The 18065-nt window shown below is 40.6% G+C and overlaps 1 protein-coding gene and 1 pseudogene across 1 annotated transcript in view; one reads left to right on the top strand and one right to left on the bottom strand.

Annotated features, from left to right (window-relative positions):
* The window catches only part of Gnai1 (G protein subunit alpha i1), a 77267-nt gene that overhangs the window by 52198 nt on the left and 7004 nt on the right, over positions 1–18065 (bottom strand). The window lies entirely within an intron of this gene.
* On the top strand, positions 14925–15396 carry LOC110294622 (annotated as a pseudogene).

An 18065-nucleotide genomic window follows, 5' to 3' on the forward strand; every position in this document is an offset into this window, starting at 1 on the left:
AAAAAAAAAAAAAAACTTTATTTTTTTTAACCTGATGTCTTCCTTATCTTTATAAACATAGTGTAAAAATTCTATTACAATTTTACATCAGAAAACAAAAAGCCTAGGATAGCTAAAGCAATCCTGAACAATAAAAGAACTGTTGGAGGTATCACCATTCCTGATTTCAGGTTGTACTACAGAATTATAGTAATAAAAAATTGCATTATATTGGCACAAAACCAGAAACGTTGATCAATTCAACCTAATTGAAGATCCAAATATAAATTCACACATCTATGGATACCTGATTTTTGACAAAGAAGCCAGAAATACACACTGGAAAAATGAAAGCAATTTTAACACACTGTGCTGGTCAAATTGGTATGTGCATGTAAAAGAATACACATAGATCCAGATCTATCATCCTGCACAAAACTCAAGTCCAAGTGAATCTATGAGTTCCACATAAAACCAGATACACTGAACCTAATAGAAGAGAAAGTGGGCAGCGGCATTGAATGCATTGGCACAGGAGACAACTTTCTGAACAGAACACCTGTAAGACAGGCACTAAGATCAACAATTACTAAATGGGACATCAAGACACTGAAAAGCTTCTGTAAGGCAAAAGCTACTGTCATATGGATAAAGAGGCAGCCTACAGAAAAAAGCTTGGGGAAGCATTTTAACCAACTCCATATCCAACAGAGGTCTAATGTGCAAAACTACATGAAGAATTAAATAAACTAAATATCAAAACCCCAAAACATCCGATTAAAAATGAGGTACAGAGATAAACAGAGAAGTCTCAAACAGAGGAATTGCAAGTGGCGACACTTAAAGAAATGTCCAACATCATAGCCATCAGAGAAATGCAAGTCAAAATGACACTGAGATTCTATCTTATACCTGTCAGAATGTCTAAGATCAAAACCACAGGTGACAGCTCATGCCTGAGGCTGCAGGGCAAGGCGGACACTCTTCCACTGCTGGGGGAGGGGAGCCTCAAACTTGCATACCTACTTTGGAAATCAATGTGGCAGCTTCTCAGAAAATTGGGATCTATCTAGCTAAAGATCCAGCGATACTGCTTCTGGGCAAATACTCAAAAGATGTCCCATCCTACCACAAGGACTCTTGTTCAACCACGTTCATTGTGGCTTTATACACAATAGCCAGAAACTGAAAACAGCCTAGAGTTCTCTCAACTGAAGAACAGATAAAGAAAATGTGGTACACTTACACAATGGAGTATTACTTAACTGTTAAAAAAATAACATCATGAAATTTGCAGGCAAATGGATGGGACTAGGGGGAAAAAATCACCCTGAGAGGTGAGGTGCAGCGAAGGAGTCTGGGAGTGCACATGGACCTTTCTCTGAAGGGGACATAGAATAGACTTTGTGAGTGGGCTGGGAACAATGGAGACAGGAGCAGATATGGATGGAAGGAGGTATGGGGGAAGTACAGGGAGAGACAGCTGGAATTAGGAGTCTTTTAAGGGGTGGTATGGAAACTGAGTGCCATAGAAACATCCTGGGATCTATGAGGGAGACCCTAGTGAAAACCCCTAGTAATAGAGAAGAATATGGAGCCTGAGGTGGTCATCTCTTGTAAACAGTCAAGGCTCCCAGTGGCAGGGATGGGTTGAATTTGGTTGAAATGCTTGCCAAGGGGGTCCTGTGAAGATCCCTAAACAACCCAGGTTGATGCTAGAACAGGTTGCTCTCTGCAAAGTGACAGCAAGAGCAACATTCATGAGGACAGCAACTACAGCACTCAGTGAACACACAGGGGTCGAGCTGGTGCCTACATGGAGCCTTTGTTTCTGCACTCTAGACTCTGGTGTGAGAAGGTAGTCTGCATGCTACCAAAAGAGAAATGTGGAAAGCAACCTGGCCACTAAACCATCCACCTACATTCTGTCCTGCCTGCAAGACATGCTAGGGCAATGGTGGTGTAGAAAGTCTGTCCAATGTCTGATTTAAGTTGAGGCCCACTCCACTGCTATTGCCTGGATGTCCAGGAACCAGAGACTGACTGTCACAGAGACTTCAAGTAGAAGCAGACATGACTGGCAAAAGCAGAAGACAACAACAACAAAATCACGAAATGATTCATAATGATATTCTGTTGTACTCATAGATCAGTCCCTTGTCCAGTTGAAGCTGAGAGGCTTCTTCACTGAGGACATGGAAGTGGGTGCAGAGACCCACTGGCAACCACGACCCGGAGAGCCTAAATTGGAGGTCTCTGTCAGGTCCCCGCCCCCCCCCCAAGAGATCGGGAATCCCATGGAAAAGGGAGAGGAAGATAGAGGAGTCAGAGGGGATAAAGGACACAAGGAGAACACAGACCACCAAAACAACTAGCAGGGCTCATATGTGCTCACAGAGACTGAAGTGGGAAGCACGGGGCTGCATGGCGCAGCACCAGGTCCTCTATGTACACTCCATGACTGCTAGCTTGGTGTTCTTGTGGGACTCCTAACCGTGGGAGTGAAAGTAAGCACATCTCTGACTGTTGCCTGCTCTTCAGATTCATTTCCTCAGATTGGGCTTTCTTGCCCAGAGTCGATATGAAGATGTCTGCTTTGTCTTATTGTATCTTGTTTTATCCCGTTTGGCTGTCATCTCTTGGAGGCATGCTCTTTCCTGAAGAGGAAATGGCGGAAGAGTAGATCTGAGGGAGAGGAGAGGTGCAGGAGAAACTGGGAAGAATGAAGGTGGAGAAACTGTGGTGGGGTCATTGTATTGTATTGTATCTATTTTCAATAAAACATAAATAAAATAAAAAATGTAAAACTCTGGCTTTGATTTAAAATGGATATCACAGTTATTAATCTTTAAAATATTTGCAAGCTAGAAGCAAAGTGAATGGAATCTGTCTGATCTATTTCCAAACCCTGACCTCAATGTGAATTTCCCCTGGATACTTACTCCAGGATGGAAATATCTGACTCTTAGTTTATACACACCACCTCACTGAAATACAAAGCTGAACAAAGGCCTTCTTCAGAATAGCAGATCTTGTCTTCAGACAAGTTCTTACAGTGTCCGTTCATTCACTCATGTGCTTTCCTGATTACTAATGCATAGTCCAGAGAGCATACCTCTATGAAACTTGATTTTTTTTAATCGACCCTGCTGACTACCCTATAATGCTTACATGTGCAAACAGTTCTGCTTCCCTATCAATTTCTAAATACCTTTGATTACCCAAGGAACAAGGGAGTGTCGATCCACACAGTCTAGCTGAAAAGCAAAAGGAACCAAGGCCTGTGCATGGTGTGACCCAGTCCAGATTCCTGGGACTTACGCTTAAACAGAGCACAACGGGACCACAATATATAACCAAGGAAACCCAGAGTAACTAGCTCACAAAAGTTGCAGTGATCGTGTGTGAGGGAGGGGAAAATGATTAAGTCCACATGGAACCAAGGACTCAAAGATGATGGAGAGATGCTCCTTGATAAATCCCAGGAAAGACTGGGAGAAATTTAAAAGTGATAGATCTCCTAAGGTCAAAAGGAGTACTTGCTGCAGACTGAAGCAATTGTGCTTGGCCTGTTGTATTGTAACTTTTTATTTAAAGGTCACCCTCAGGAAAAGATTTTAATACATACTCAGAAATACTGTTAAAAATTAGCATGCCAATTAAATCTGCAAGTGTCTCATCAAGAGTTAGGCATTTAGCCAGGAAATTGTTTTGCCACACTATCAACAAATGGATTCTAACGTTTACAAGGAGAAACAAAAGATCCAGACTAGCCCTTGTGGTGTTGAAGTAAAACAAAGGCAGAGCAGTTTCATTAATTACCTGTGCTCAAAATTAACTGCACAGTTCTCCTCATCAAAAGCATTTGCTACTGGCCAAAGACTAGAGAAGAGGCATCAGTGACGAAAAAGAAATAGCTCAGAGGTAGACACACACACTCAGAGCCAGCTGACTGTGGACTAATGTAAGGAGTGCTGAAATGAGACATCCATACACAAAAACAACAAGAAAAACAAAAACAAAAACAAAACGCCAACACACAAAACAAACAAAAAAATGACTTTAGCCAACTCGTATTTCTTCACACAAAATAAATAGATGGATCCAAATGGATCCTAGACCTAAAAGTAAAAGACAAATATGATAGAAAATCTACATGACTTGAGTAGGTGTTGACTTAGTAGACTGGGTTCCAAGGTAGGATGTGTTTCTGCTCTGTGAAGACATCAAGAGAATGGAAAGAGAAAACTAGTAGAACTTGTTTCCAGCATGTACAATAAATATATATACAGCATATAATAAAGGGCTATCATGCAAAAATAAAATGGTCTTCTTAATTTTAAAAAATAAATAAACCTAAAATATAACATGTTACATAGAAGAGTTAAGCACACTAAAACGTATTAAAAACTATGCCAATGACCTTAACAAGAGACACAGGTGGCAGGTCAATAAACACAGAGTAATAAACACAGAGTAATGCACAATGAATGCCCCAGTCACAAACCTGACAGCACCAAACGCTGGGTCGGGTCAGGAGGGACTCGATTTGCTACTGGGGGAAATGGAAAAAGAAACAGCTACTCTCAAAGTGTCTGGCAGTTTCTAGATGATTGCTGCAGAATCCAACAATTTCCTTTTTTGTAAACAAGGAGTTGAAAATAGGTCTACACAGAATACCTGTACATAGCTGCTTACAGCAGCTCTATTTATAACTGTAACTCTCACACCATTCTGGTGATGGGCACTGTAACACAGAAGGCCATGCATGGACAGTTATCTGGGCATAGGGAAATTGCTGACTCCCACGCAATACTTCTATAAATGTAAAAGTGCTAAAAGGAGAAACCTATGCCTTTAAAGAGGCAGAATTAGCAACCAAGGGTTCCACTTTGATGTTCAGACATCCACCCCATTCACCAGGAGATTGCCACAGTCCACAGAAGACACCCACCCTCTCGCTGTGAGGTCCACAGTGTAAGAATACTTTCAGTTCTTTAGAGCAAGCTCACAACATATGCCTAATGAACAAGATGCAGTTTTACGCAGCAACTGGGATGGTTCTGCACATGATCACAGCATCCAGAGGCATGCAAGACCTGTACCAACAGCTCTTCCTTCCTGATGTCACAGGGCGGAAAGTCAACCATGCCTGCCTGCTGATGGGTACATTAGCTTCCTAATAGACTGCTCAGTGACACTGTGTTTTTTCTCTTTTTTTCCTTAAACACCTAACTGCATAACTCTGCTATCATTCCTCCTGGAATACCACTGCTACTTAAAATTTCAAAACCTCAATTATAATCACTGATCTTTAATAATAAAGACACCAGCCTACTCACTAACTTTGACACCTTAATAACTACGCGTGCAGTCTTGAAAACCAGACTACATGAGATATATTTAAAGAAGTAAGTACATAGGAGTTTTTCTTTAATTGTGAAGAAATCATTTGATTCCAGAGCAAAAAAAAAAAAAAACCCAACCTTTAATAACCAAAACCACTAAAAATGGTCAACTATGATAGGCCCCAAACACAGCATCATCATCATCATCATAATTAATAATAATAATTTTATGCATTAATTGTCCTCTCTGATCAAAATGCAGGAGTAGACATCTCTTAAAACTGGTATGATAAAGAAAAGTTTATTTACTTATTTATAAGAGAATAAAATTATTATGATTACAAGCATCCCAAATGTATCTAATGGGCTAATATTGCTAATATTAACTTAGATATATTGTCCTTCTTCGTGTAGAATCTATGAGGAGGCCCACACATTTCCTTTTAGCAAGCAAATATTTCCAAAGGTACACAATCCCAGATGTTAGGTCAGTAATGCAGAAAAACTTCTGTACTTTTGTTACAATTTATAAGTTCAACATGGACAGGCCATTTTGAGATGAGCTAAAAAGCAGACTAAAGCAAAAAGTAATCCAGTTTAACAATCTACTTTTTTCCTCTAATATGTTATGATTATTTGTCCAATGGTATGTCACTATGGTAAAAAGTATTCTATAGAAAAATAACCTACTTTTAAAAGATACTCTATCTGTAGCCTACTAAACTATAAATCCAAGCCTTTCACAATTACCTTCCTTTCTTAATGCTGGAACACAGCCCAGCATTGATGACAGCAGAACTCCAGATGGAATGACTGAAACTAAGTTCCTGCCACGTGGAGAAAATGCTATCTTCAAGTAATATCATATGCTTTTTATCTCAAACATAGCATCTATTCATGATTTCCTTTAATATAAAGAAAACCAAAACTTCAAGAATAGTGTAATAATTAAACTGTCTATCATCATGAACATATATGAAGGTTCTCTAGTAAATTCCCTCCCCGACATAAGGCTGTGTGTCCACCACATGTCTGATCTCCTCGCCAGCTTACCTTAAATGGCAGGGCTTCCTGTCTTTCTCTGTATGTTCATCCTACAGGCAGGGGACAGAATTGATAGCTGTGTGACCTGGGATTTTTCTTTTAAAGTCTAATACAAGTATCCTCAAGCTCAAAAAAGCTCTGTGTCTGTGTGTCTGTGTCTGTGTGTGTCTGTGTGTGCACTCGCGTGCATGTGTGTTTGTGAAAAAAAACTTAAACTAAAAACTAGAACACTGAAATTCCTAGTAACTTCCATCTGGAAATTCATAGTCATGCCGAGTGTGCAGAAGTGCACCCAGTCCCTGGGTACCAGGGTCAATCCTAGTCTCCACTATTGAGCCAGCCTCATGGAATTCACCAAATTCATACATATTCTTAAAAATACACCCTTAAAAATGCTTGCAAACCATAACTCAGCCAAAGGACAATAGTGTCATAAAAGCAGCAACATACAATAAAGTATCACCTCTATTTACTTCCTGAGAAAATTAACATAGGCGTTACCTAAAGCTGGTTTCCATGGGAACTTATATAAATCAGATGCTTGAAATATGTATGGGTATAATAATAAAAAAAAAGAAATAGAAGTTACAGATGGTAATACTGAGATGAAGAAAATCAAGTAATCTACACAGAAGCAAGAAAATAATATCGTTTAAGGCCTTTCAATTTCACATTACTGAAAATGCAACAAAGGACCTATATGTCTTCCCAATGGCTTTTACAGACATGTATCTAAGAGTCCAGTTGGAATACTGAAGTCAGTGACAAAGTCCTCAGAGTAAGGTGTGCTTCCATCACCCCATGCTCAGGACGGAAGCAGCATCCTACCCTCGCCACCTCTGACTTGGTTCACAGGAACCTCACTGTCTTCTCCTACCATACCAGACAAGCCACTGCAGCACACTCCTGCTCAAGTCAGAGGTGGGACCGGCTTTAATTCTAATTTAGTCGTTAAAACCAAGATAGCTTTCAAGCAGATTCAAAACATTACTAGAAAAATCATGTGTCGATTTCAGTTTCCTGATTTTAGGATAGAGTTTACAGGGAAAACTTTAAACAGAGAATGTAAAACTTTATTATGGCCACAAAAGGGAGAAGGTGCAAAGGCCCAGTGTGCCTTTGATCCCTTTGGAGGCTGGAGTCACAGACTTCATAGGATTCTCCCTTGTCCTATCTCTGATATAAGCTATTAGAAACCAGCATGCTAGGACAGAAAGGGCTCCCATCATGTGCCAAATCTTCACAAGTTCAGTATTCTGGTTTCCTTGATTAAGGGGAAAGTCATTGATGTTTTAAAAAAATTAAATGGAACACTCTACAGTCAATCTTCAGTAAATACAGTGCATTAAATATAATTAAGTCTCCCTTCAAAAATTCAGGACATCAAATTGCCTCGGGTTTCTCTTTTAAATAAATTTCACTTTCTATTTGAAATATTTCAGCCCTAGATACTGAAGGTATAAGAGATGAGAGTGAATTTATATTAACTCCAGTTTTACTCTGGAATTAGTCTTTCATAGTCTAGTTCTTTTTTTAAGCAAGCCACCATACTATTTTAAAGCTTATAAGATTCATTCTCGCCTTTTAAAACTGCATTTAAAACACTTGATTGGGCACAGGCTATTATTCATACCAAGTTGATTATTTATGTTTTCAGCCGTCATTATTATTAACTTATTCAGTAAATATGTGCTTAGCATATACTCTGCCAAGCCCTGTCTTCATATGTGAGACCCTTTTACATTCAAAATGTAGTTGTACACATTTTTGAAATAACATAAGGAAGTTTTTCTCAGATTTTAATGTAGGAAAGGACTTAGAAGATCAATTTTGCAGGTTAAAAAATGGAAATAATACATGAAGAAATGACATGACACTAACACTATTTATATTAGTTCTAGAAAATGCAAAGAAATGCAGACAATGAAAAAGAATAGAAAAAGTATATACACACAATTTTTAAAAATCAATAAAAAAGGAAACATACAAAATATGCTCTGAAAGAAAAAAAAAGAGGGAGGAAGGGAGGGAAGGAGGGAGAGATGGGGGAGGGGAAATCTTTACCATTCATTTTATTTTTTTACTTACCTGTGTGTGTGTGTGTGTGTGTGTGTGTGTGTGTGTGTGTGTGTGTTCATGCATGCACTTGCCCAGAGTGGCTGGTAGAGGGCAGAAGTTCTCCTAGGTCTGAGTTGTCCAATCTAGATGCTGGGAGACAAACTGGGCTTGTCTGCAAGAGCAGCTTCTGCTCTTGCTTCTGAGTCCTCTCTAGTTCATACTCACCATATCCTAGCCAAGCAGCTTTAGAAGTTGAAACACTCACTGAAGCGTAGGTGCTTCCTGCACCCGTGTAAACCCACTGCTCAGCATTCTGCCTTCTGTTACATGAGTGACCTGTCTGTTTTTCTCTTTTCCACTAAACTTCCTAAGGGTAGGATCCATGCCAGACACAGGTTTGGATCCATATAATCCCCACCACTGCCCACGATAGACAGTTACTTAGTAGTATTGCCTGGTAATCTGCATTTCGGTAGTTTAATGTTAATGTTAGGGAGGGCCAGATAGATTGTTGTGTTGTGGTGCTGGTTTTGGTTTTTTCAGAGAAAAGAAAGAGAGGGGGAGGGAGCGAGAGAGAGGGAAAGGGAGGGAGGAAGAGGGAGGGAAGGAGGGAAGGAAGGAGGGAGGGAGGGAAGGAAGGATGGAGGAAAGGAGGGAGGGAGGGAGGGAGGGAGGGAGGGAGGGAGGGAGGCAAGCAAACAAATGGAGGTAGAAGAGGCCTTTTGATTCCTATTACACATGATGCTACAAGGAAATTTTTGTTCTACCAAAGAAGATGGAGCCACTCTAAACTGAGGTGTTGTAAATTGAGAGAGAGAAGGAGAGTACAGAGCCATCCTGGCATTCGGGAGTAGGCATGGAGCGTGCAAAGCTGAGCCTCCTAGGTGGCATCACACCAAGCAAGGAGGATGTGGTGCTCGGGGAAACTGCTCCACTATTTAACTTTGTATGCACTGGTTTGGCTCTGGGGTTATCTAAATCTTCAGCCTAATTACAAGTTTAGGCAATTGTATATATTCAGATGATGTTGAAATACATTTAAATCATGATTAGGAATCAATAAAAAATTATTTCACTAAAAATCCTGATATTCAATATTGAAAAAAAAAATCCATGTCTCAAATTCTGTTCTTGAACTTACATAGGCAGGACCAGACACAGATAAGAGGGAAGGCTTCCTGGGAAGAGGAACAAGATAAGGGCAGGCATGGGGATCAGCACTATCTGCTATACATGATGTCATAGCCAAGCACGGGAAGGGCTGGAGAATGGCAAAGCAGGGGCTTGGGAAATATGCAGAGGCAGAGTGGAAACCAAACCACACAGAATCTTAACACCATGCTAGTAATTAGGATGCTGCTCTTTAAATAATGGGAACCACGAAGGACTTTAGAGCAGCCACTAAAATTCAAGCTGTCAATCAAGAGGCTTACAGGTGGAAGTTATGCAGGCAGGAAGACCAGATAGGAGACGATTGCAGCAGACGGATTCAGATGAAAATGGAAAAGGAGGGTGGAGTAGACCACATGCCAAAGAGAGGTGACAAAGCTCAGGGGACAATTGGACGTGAAAGCACGGGAAGATAAGATACCCACCTGGACAGGTATCGATGTACAATAATAAATCCTGGGTTTATTTGTGAAATATTTTTACCAAGAAAACAGCATGATAAGCATCTTGGTACCTGACACCTTATGATGTCAGAGATAAAACATTATAGCCTTGTAAGCTCTTCTGATGTCCCTATGAGTATAAACCTTATAAAAGCTCAACAGCATTAACCTAGGAATTTAAAAATCACACAGCAGGAACATAGGCACATGGTATGATAAGGCAGCAGACTTACAACACAGCAGGAAGATCTCCATCGCCAACATTAGGATGGTTACATAATCTGGGTAATGGATTATAATGAAACAGGCCAAAACAACTAGACTGTGTTATTCATGGCCACTGTTCAAAGGCTGTTTTCTGTAGCTTCCCAAAGATTGTTCCGTTCTAAGATATGTGGGTCCTGCAAGCATAGACTTGGCATTCTATAAAAATTTGTTAAGTGAATTACATGTGTTTAAGAACCAGATGTTACAACTAATTTCGAGTAAGCCCAGTCCACAAATGATACGTAGGAATCAAACAAGCTGAAGAACATGGGCTATAGTTGATCATAAGTACTTACAATTATTAATGAGAAGTGAGTGGTCTAAGTTCTAAATTCCCTTCTGGATACAATAAAAATTATGCTGAAACTTTGGATAGGGGGAAAATTTGGTTATGAACATCATGGCACCGTCAATCATTCCAAGGCCAGTTATTTTAAACTTCTTCAACTGATCTCTCTGGCATTTGCACACTTTGCAAAAGTCTCAATTCGTTTGAATTGCTCTGACACCATAACCAGACTAGACAACTTCAAAAGCATTCCTCCCGGTTCTGGAAGCTGGACTCCCATGAGGAGAAAGGCCCCTCGGAAAGCCATCCCTTGGGACCTCCCACGGGCTCCAGGCTTAGTCATTACATTAAGATCCAGATTTTAGCAGAAACGATGAGGAGACACAGCGTTCAACCAAAGAGCAACTTCTTTATGGCCAACAAAGGCATTCCGCCATGAACATCAACAGGAAAAAACAGTCATAAAAACATTACGAGGACACTTCCAGACAGACCTGAATAATCTTATCATCAAAGGGGCTTCACATGAAAGCTCTTCCACACGTAGAAATGGAAGATTGACTGTCACTAATTATGGTTCTGGGTCAGTGCTTAGGAAGTGCATGTTTCCATGGAAGATGACACTGAATTATTTTTCCTCAAAATGTCCTACTCAATCTACTCCCCAGATTTATATCAGAAATGCATAGTACAAAAATGATATGTAAGCAGGAGAGATATTGACAAATATGTATATGTGCACATATTAGTGTAAAAGGCTTAGTAAGAGCTCACTTTATTATATAAGGTATTTGTTAAACCCTATTGATAAGATTATGAGAGGTATTCTGAATGTTGAGAAAAGAAGGAAGAAGACAAGGCTTGAAAAATACTTATGAGAAGGCTAACTGTAACGATGTTGGGAGGATTCTCTCCTCCAGGGCTATGCTTCTCATCCTGTGGACTAGCCTGTGGCCCTGTAGCACAGGGATGCCCGGAGAGTCTTAGAAAAAAAAAAATGCAAAATCTAGACCCAATCCTGTACCTTCTGAGAACCAATCTGAACATGAGAGTTCAAATCTGTCTATACATGTTATAAGTTTAAGAAAAGAGGTTCTAGAAAAAAATGGGTTGGCAATTGTGATTTGCAGGGATGGCTAAGAGGAAGAATTTCAAGAGGAAAAAAAGAAAGGTTAAAAAATACACCTAACTTCAGAGCAGGCAGTAGAGAATGTAATATTCATGGGCTAGAGAGGGCTCTGTGGTTAAGAGCACAGGACACTCTCACAGAGGACCCGAGTTCCATTCCTGACACACATATTAAGTGTCCAACAACAACCTGCATCTGCAGTTCCAGAGGAATCAGGGGCCTTCTACCTCTCCTGACATCTGCATTCCTATGCACACACCATAACACAGACGTGCGCGTGCACACACGCGCAAACACACACACATACACACACACACTTAAAAAGATGATAATGTTCTTAGTATTTTGAAATCTGCTGGTGGGGTTTTTATTCTCTTTCGTACTTAGAAGAATAATGGGGGAAAAATAAGATATGCATGTCACCAGATGGAGATAGAAGAATATCTAAGTGGCCTACTTTCCCAAGCAACCCTCTTGGCAAAGCCTACAAGCTTGGGAGGTAGTTAGTAGCAAAGACAGAAGACAAATGGGGACAAGCAAGACAGAGTTGGACCTCTCTCTTCCTTTCTCCCCTGGGCCAAAGTTCTAGAGGTAACTGACCGGCCGGGGAGGAGGCTCTCTGCAACCTGGTGGACAACTGTATGTAGGAAAGGCTGAACACACAGTTCCCAACCCCAGGGCACCTGTGAGCAATGGACACAGTGTGTACTTCTCCTGAGGCCTGCAATGGACAGAAGCAGCAGAGTACTCAAGAGTTCAGAGCACGGATTCCCCATAATGACCCTGCAGCAGTAGGATGCCCTAGGCAAACAGTAATTGGGAAGGACCAACAGACAGTCCATTAAGACAAAAGCGAGGTTGTTGAGCTGCCTGTTAGTAGTCCAACAAGTGCAATGACAAGTCAATGAGGTTTGCCAACAGATGAGAATTACCCCAACTACCATGAAAGTCAATCAGGATGCCCAGCAGAGTACCAGAAAACTTCCTCATCTAACATATCAATGATTGGTGGTACCTTCAACAATGGAAGAAGAAAGAAAAGGTGGGGTTGGGAGGAGTGTCTAAACAAAGGATAAGAAATGTTGTCCTCAGCCTTGATCAAATGGTCTTAGGAACCTTAGAAAATTCTGCCCTCCCCTTTCATTCCACAAAACTGATAGGACAGTAGAACCATCCTAATATGCACAAGGCTCACACGGGTTCCTGTTCCATGTGCACCGTGGAAAGGAGCTACAGGGGGGACACACTCTACTATGAAGTGGCATCAAGGAGACCACCCAACTTTTCAAACTATGCATACACTGAAGACAGTGATTAGAAATCTAGAAAATAAAAGAAATGAACAAACAAAACTAAGGGTTTCGAAATGATTTCCAGCAACGACACTGACACAGTAAAAGGTCAGCATGTTTAAAAGGTAAGCTAAAAGTTTTACTGAACAGAGGAAATGAACCCTGAACATACAGAAGTAGCAACAAGAGTTATGGGAAAGCCCAACCTAAGCATAAAGTACTTCATCCAAGAGGAGGAGAGACCAGACACTACCTTGTAAATAAATACTGACAGGTGTGGTTCCACGAGTGTTGTATTTTTCAAGGCCTCCAGATCTCTGAATTAGTCTACAATATAAAACCACTTCTACATCAATGAAAAAAGTCCATAATCTAGTGAGATCTGGTGGTAAAAGTCTGTAATTCCAGATAATTTCAGGGAGGCTAAAATAGGAGGGTTACAGGTTAAAAGCCCATGTGGGATACGCAGTGAGTTCAAGGCCATCCTGTGCCTTGAGAGGGAAAACAAAGGATGGAGATCTAAATCAGTGATATGGAACCTGGCTTAGCACTTGTGAAACCCTCTGTCCAATATGCAATACCACAAAAAAGGAAAAGTCATCTATTCATAACTGACTAAATTATCATTTATGAGAAAGTAAAAGCATAATCAGAAATAATCTACTATTATGAAAAGGATTTTAAATTACTAAGGAATATATGAATGGCTTTCTTTGTCTCGTATTACTTTAATGACAGTATGAGAGAGAGGATGGAGGTGAGAGGCACGGGTGCTGAGGCAGCTGAGAATGAATGAGGGCTCAGATGCAGAGCAGTGTCTCATCAACAGAGCAAATTTACCAACCAGACTGAGTGCTGCCATGACACATCCTGGCATACAATCTGTGATCGAAGTGACTGCAAAGATATGTGGAAAGTCAGGTCAGCAATGCATGTATAGCTCATATCAAAGTGAACTGTACCTCTTAAGACTGGATTAACAACAGAAATGCCAAGCCACTAGCTTCCTATCAGTTGACTTCCCACAGTTTTGTTTTGTTCTATTCAACAGGGATAAAAGAGTGCCTATCTCAGGGGTTGTAATGAAAACTAAGTGTGGTGTGCTAACAAATGTAGAATGCTTAGAATTATATCATCATCAATCATCATCATCATCATCTTTTGGTTTTTCAAGATAGGGTTTCTCTGAGTAACACCATGGCTGTTCTGGAACCCACACTGTAGACAAGGCTGTCCTTGAACTCACAGAGATCCACCTGCCTCTGCCTCTCAAGTGCTGGGATTAAAGGTGTGCGCCACCACACTTGGCTTAGAATTCATCACCATGGCTCAGAGCAGGGGCTGTGGTGACATAATTACCACGTGAGGCCAGCAGGCTCTTCTGCTTGGGGAGATCTTTCGGTCTTTGCTTTTCCCTCTTTTTAATTCTGGTTCCCCCTCTGCTAGGGAGCGGATAAACCCACATCTACAACCAGGATTTGTGACTTAGTCATTAGGTACTTTTAAAGAAGTCAAAATAACTGTTCCTTCAGCCAGTTCTGAAACCTGGGGGGGAAGCCTGATTTGGAAAGATAGAGCTGTCCATGTCACCAGCGAACATTCTGGGGCCAGGTTCCCTGATCTCCTTTGGCCTTGTGGTGCTAGGAATTCTAGTTGGTCTGGTCTGGTCTGGTGGTGGTAGTACTTGGGGGGGGGGGTGGTATATTTCTACCTCACAATAGCTTGTCTGAACCTCCACCCTATGTCATATTTTAGGATTTGTTTGGCCAATGAGATTGCAGCACACACACTAGCCTCAGCCTGAGGCCTGAGCCTTGCCTTTGATGTCACAATCTGACCTGTAGCCATTAATGTGGCCACAGCCACTCACAGAGCAGATGGCAAGGTCAAGAGTACCACAGTAAGATGTGGAAGAGAACTGATCCTCAAGCCAAGATCAAAGCAGGGGATAGGCCTCAGACTTGCCAGTCTCTGGCTCTGGGATCGGCCACAGAGTCGGCCCTGCTGCAGGCTCTAGAACTGTCAGACTTTCAGAACTTTTCGGTATTTGAGGACATTAGCCAACACATCAAAGAAGAGGGAGCCCAACTGGTAAAGAAAGTGAATGCCATCTTTCAGCTTGACATCACCAAAGATATCAATGGTCCATTCTGCAGTGGACCATTGACCTCAAGAATGGTGCCAGGACATGTACCTGGGATCGGCCCGGCTTCCTGCAGACACCGTCTTCATCATCCCTGACTCTGTCTTCACAGAGTTAGTTGTGGGTAAGATAAACCCACAGAAGGCTTTCCTGGCTGGCAAGTTTAAAGTGAGAGGCAAAGTTCTCCTTACTCAGAAGCTGGAGAGGATCTTCAGAGAGTGGGCTAAAATTTAAGCATGTGGGAATACCCAGGAAAGATCAAGACTTCTGGCTTATAATGTTGAGTAGCAATCATAATCATGCTTTAACTGAAGATTAAAGGAAAAAGTAGCCAATATTTTTACTAAAAAAAAAAAGAAGAAGAAGAAAGAAATGCCAAGCCACACACAAGTTTTCTTCTAATGGCCACTGTATTGTACTGGCCTCACTGCAGCTTTACCTACATGACCTGTGCTTGTAAAACACTATGAATTCACAGAATTAGTGTGGGTTGAGACTGCCAAAAAAAAAAAAAAGGTAAGTTTCCAAGGAGGAAAATATACAATACAGATTAGGTAAATAAATTCCCCAAATAAAAAAAGCCCATGACCCTATCTTAGGAGGGCAATGCAAGCAGAAAGCATTTCTTATAACTCCAAGTTGAACCTTAAGGGACTCTTTTTATAGTTTATCAAAGAGCACAAACACTAACAGGTTTAATAACTCATAACTTAAAATAAAAGCTATTACCACTTTGCAAGAGATGTATCTCCTTGCCCAAAAAGTAAATTTCAGAGTAGGTCTAGAGTTTTATTTATTTTTTAAAAAATCTTGAGAATCAAAAGTCTGATAAATTTCAGAATGATTTCAAATGTTTGGAACATAATCAACTCCCCCATGCAAAAAGCATATTTATCTGAATCTGTCCAAATGATCTTTCATAATATACAGTTACAGGGTTGTGTGATTTAATAAAAATTAAGAAAAAGTATAAAATGAAAGGGTGCACAGAAAATGGTGTTCATTTTATCACATGGAAGAAAAATACTTTTAAATCAATCATAAAGTCTTAAATGTTCTTAAAATTCATCTCTGCAGAATTCTAAACAATGCACATTGTCTGGTATAGTGCCAGTGAAGGGGCTATTAACAGAAATTCAAGCTCTACAAAGAATCTGTGGTAGAAGCAGAAATAAATAAAATTGATTTTTACCTCTGGAAGCCTTCGCTATGCACACATCTTTGCTAAGAAAGTCAACAAAACCATTAACGACTAAGGCAGTAAATGGCTCAAGCATAAGACAGGCCTGAACCTCCAGTGCTGATGACAGTCTCTATTAAGAACTGATGGGCCATTTTCTGAGAACTTCAGTACATTCATTTATTCTGTCCCCAGCCCCATGAGCTAGATATATTTGTAGAAAATGGGAGTTTCGAGTATGTGGACTACTTAAGGTCTCAAGAAAAAGAACTACCATTAGATTCCCAGTCACCTGCCTTCACTCTGGAGAAGTTCAATACATCTAAGGGAAGAAAACTATTCACTGAGAGCAAAGGAATCAGTGGGATTCTACACTACACAGAGCTCACCGCCAATTAGGATCAAATATGCTCAGAAAAGCACAAGAGAGATTGGCAAGTTTATAGACAAAGTAATCTCTGGGGCATTCTGCAACACGAAAATCCCGCAAACTGAAGTGCACCCCTCTACTATTCATTCTAGTCTCCTTCTGCCCCCTTTGGCCATGGAATTTTGGTCTTTTAATATAAATATATTATTTCTCTAAATACACCTGGTAAGCCTAACACGGATAACAGGACCATAAAACATACTTTATAAACACCACCAGTAATAATTCCTACCACTTAAGGAAAAGTACACAGAGGGAGCACAATGCGGGTGAGATCTGGCTATACTCTGCTGGGCTTCATATTATCCCAGGTGACACACCACTATGGTAGGGCATGCCTCCAGATGGGACTCCATGCATTTTACAAAGTCAGATGTGAAGCAGCCGTGTGACAATATCGTCCAAAGCAAAGAACTGAGAATAAACAACAGACAACACCAACAAAACACACTCCAGCCTGTCACTTAACTTACCCATCACAGTGCTTTCTGATCAAGCAAGAAGAATCTATCCCACAACTATGTAAAGAGTAACTTATTAAGTTTTAGTTATTCTAACGAGCACCACATAAAATAAAAATAAATGGAGATATGCTGAATCAAAACTCATCCAAATTATCCCAGATACAACAAAGATGTGCCAATTCTTTCTACATACAGCCTCTCAGTCAAACTTAATGCGACTCGGATATGTATTCAGTTCACTGATAATGAAGAGAAGGCTACTACAGGCTGCCTGATCAGACAGTTAAAAAGTCACACAGGATTCTTCTTCTAAGAGCCAATCCCACTGAGCAAGTCAACCAACATTTTTTAAGTCAGCAATTTCAGTATGGTGCAATCAAGAAGAATGATTAATTTAGACTAGATAATCAAGAACTACCTCATTAACAAGGCGGAGGGAGAAAGACTAATTTTTCACATTACAGTTTGAGTACAATACCATGGGTTCAATACAGAAACCAGTGATTTCGGGTTCCATAAGTATATAGCTTATCCAGGATTAAAGAATATAAAATTACAACCACCACCCATTTCCTAGTGTTATAAAATAACTGCTTTAACATATGCCTGACATGATACAAACCACGTTGCCGTGGTGTGCTCAGTATACATACTACAGAGTTCTCTCCTCGAAAGGACTGAGAAGAAAGAGAGAGCATGGTATTATTTTTTTGTTTTGTTTTGTTTTTCGAGACAGGGTTTCTCTGTGTAGCCCTGGCTGTCCTGGAGCTCACTCTGTAGACCAGGCTGGCCTTGAACTCAGAAATCCTCCTGCCTCTGCCTCCCAAGT

This window comes from Mus caroli, chromosome 5 (assembly GCF_900094665.2).
Source record: "Mus caroli chromosome 5, CAROLI_EIJ_v1.1, whole genome shotgun sequence".
NCBI lineage: Eukaryota > Metazoa > Chordata > Mammalia > Rodentia > Muridae > Mus > Mus caroli.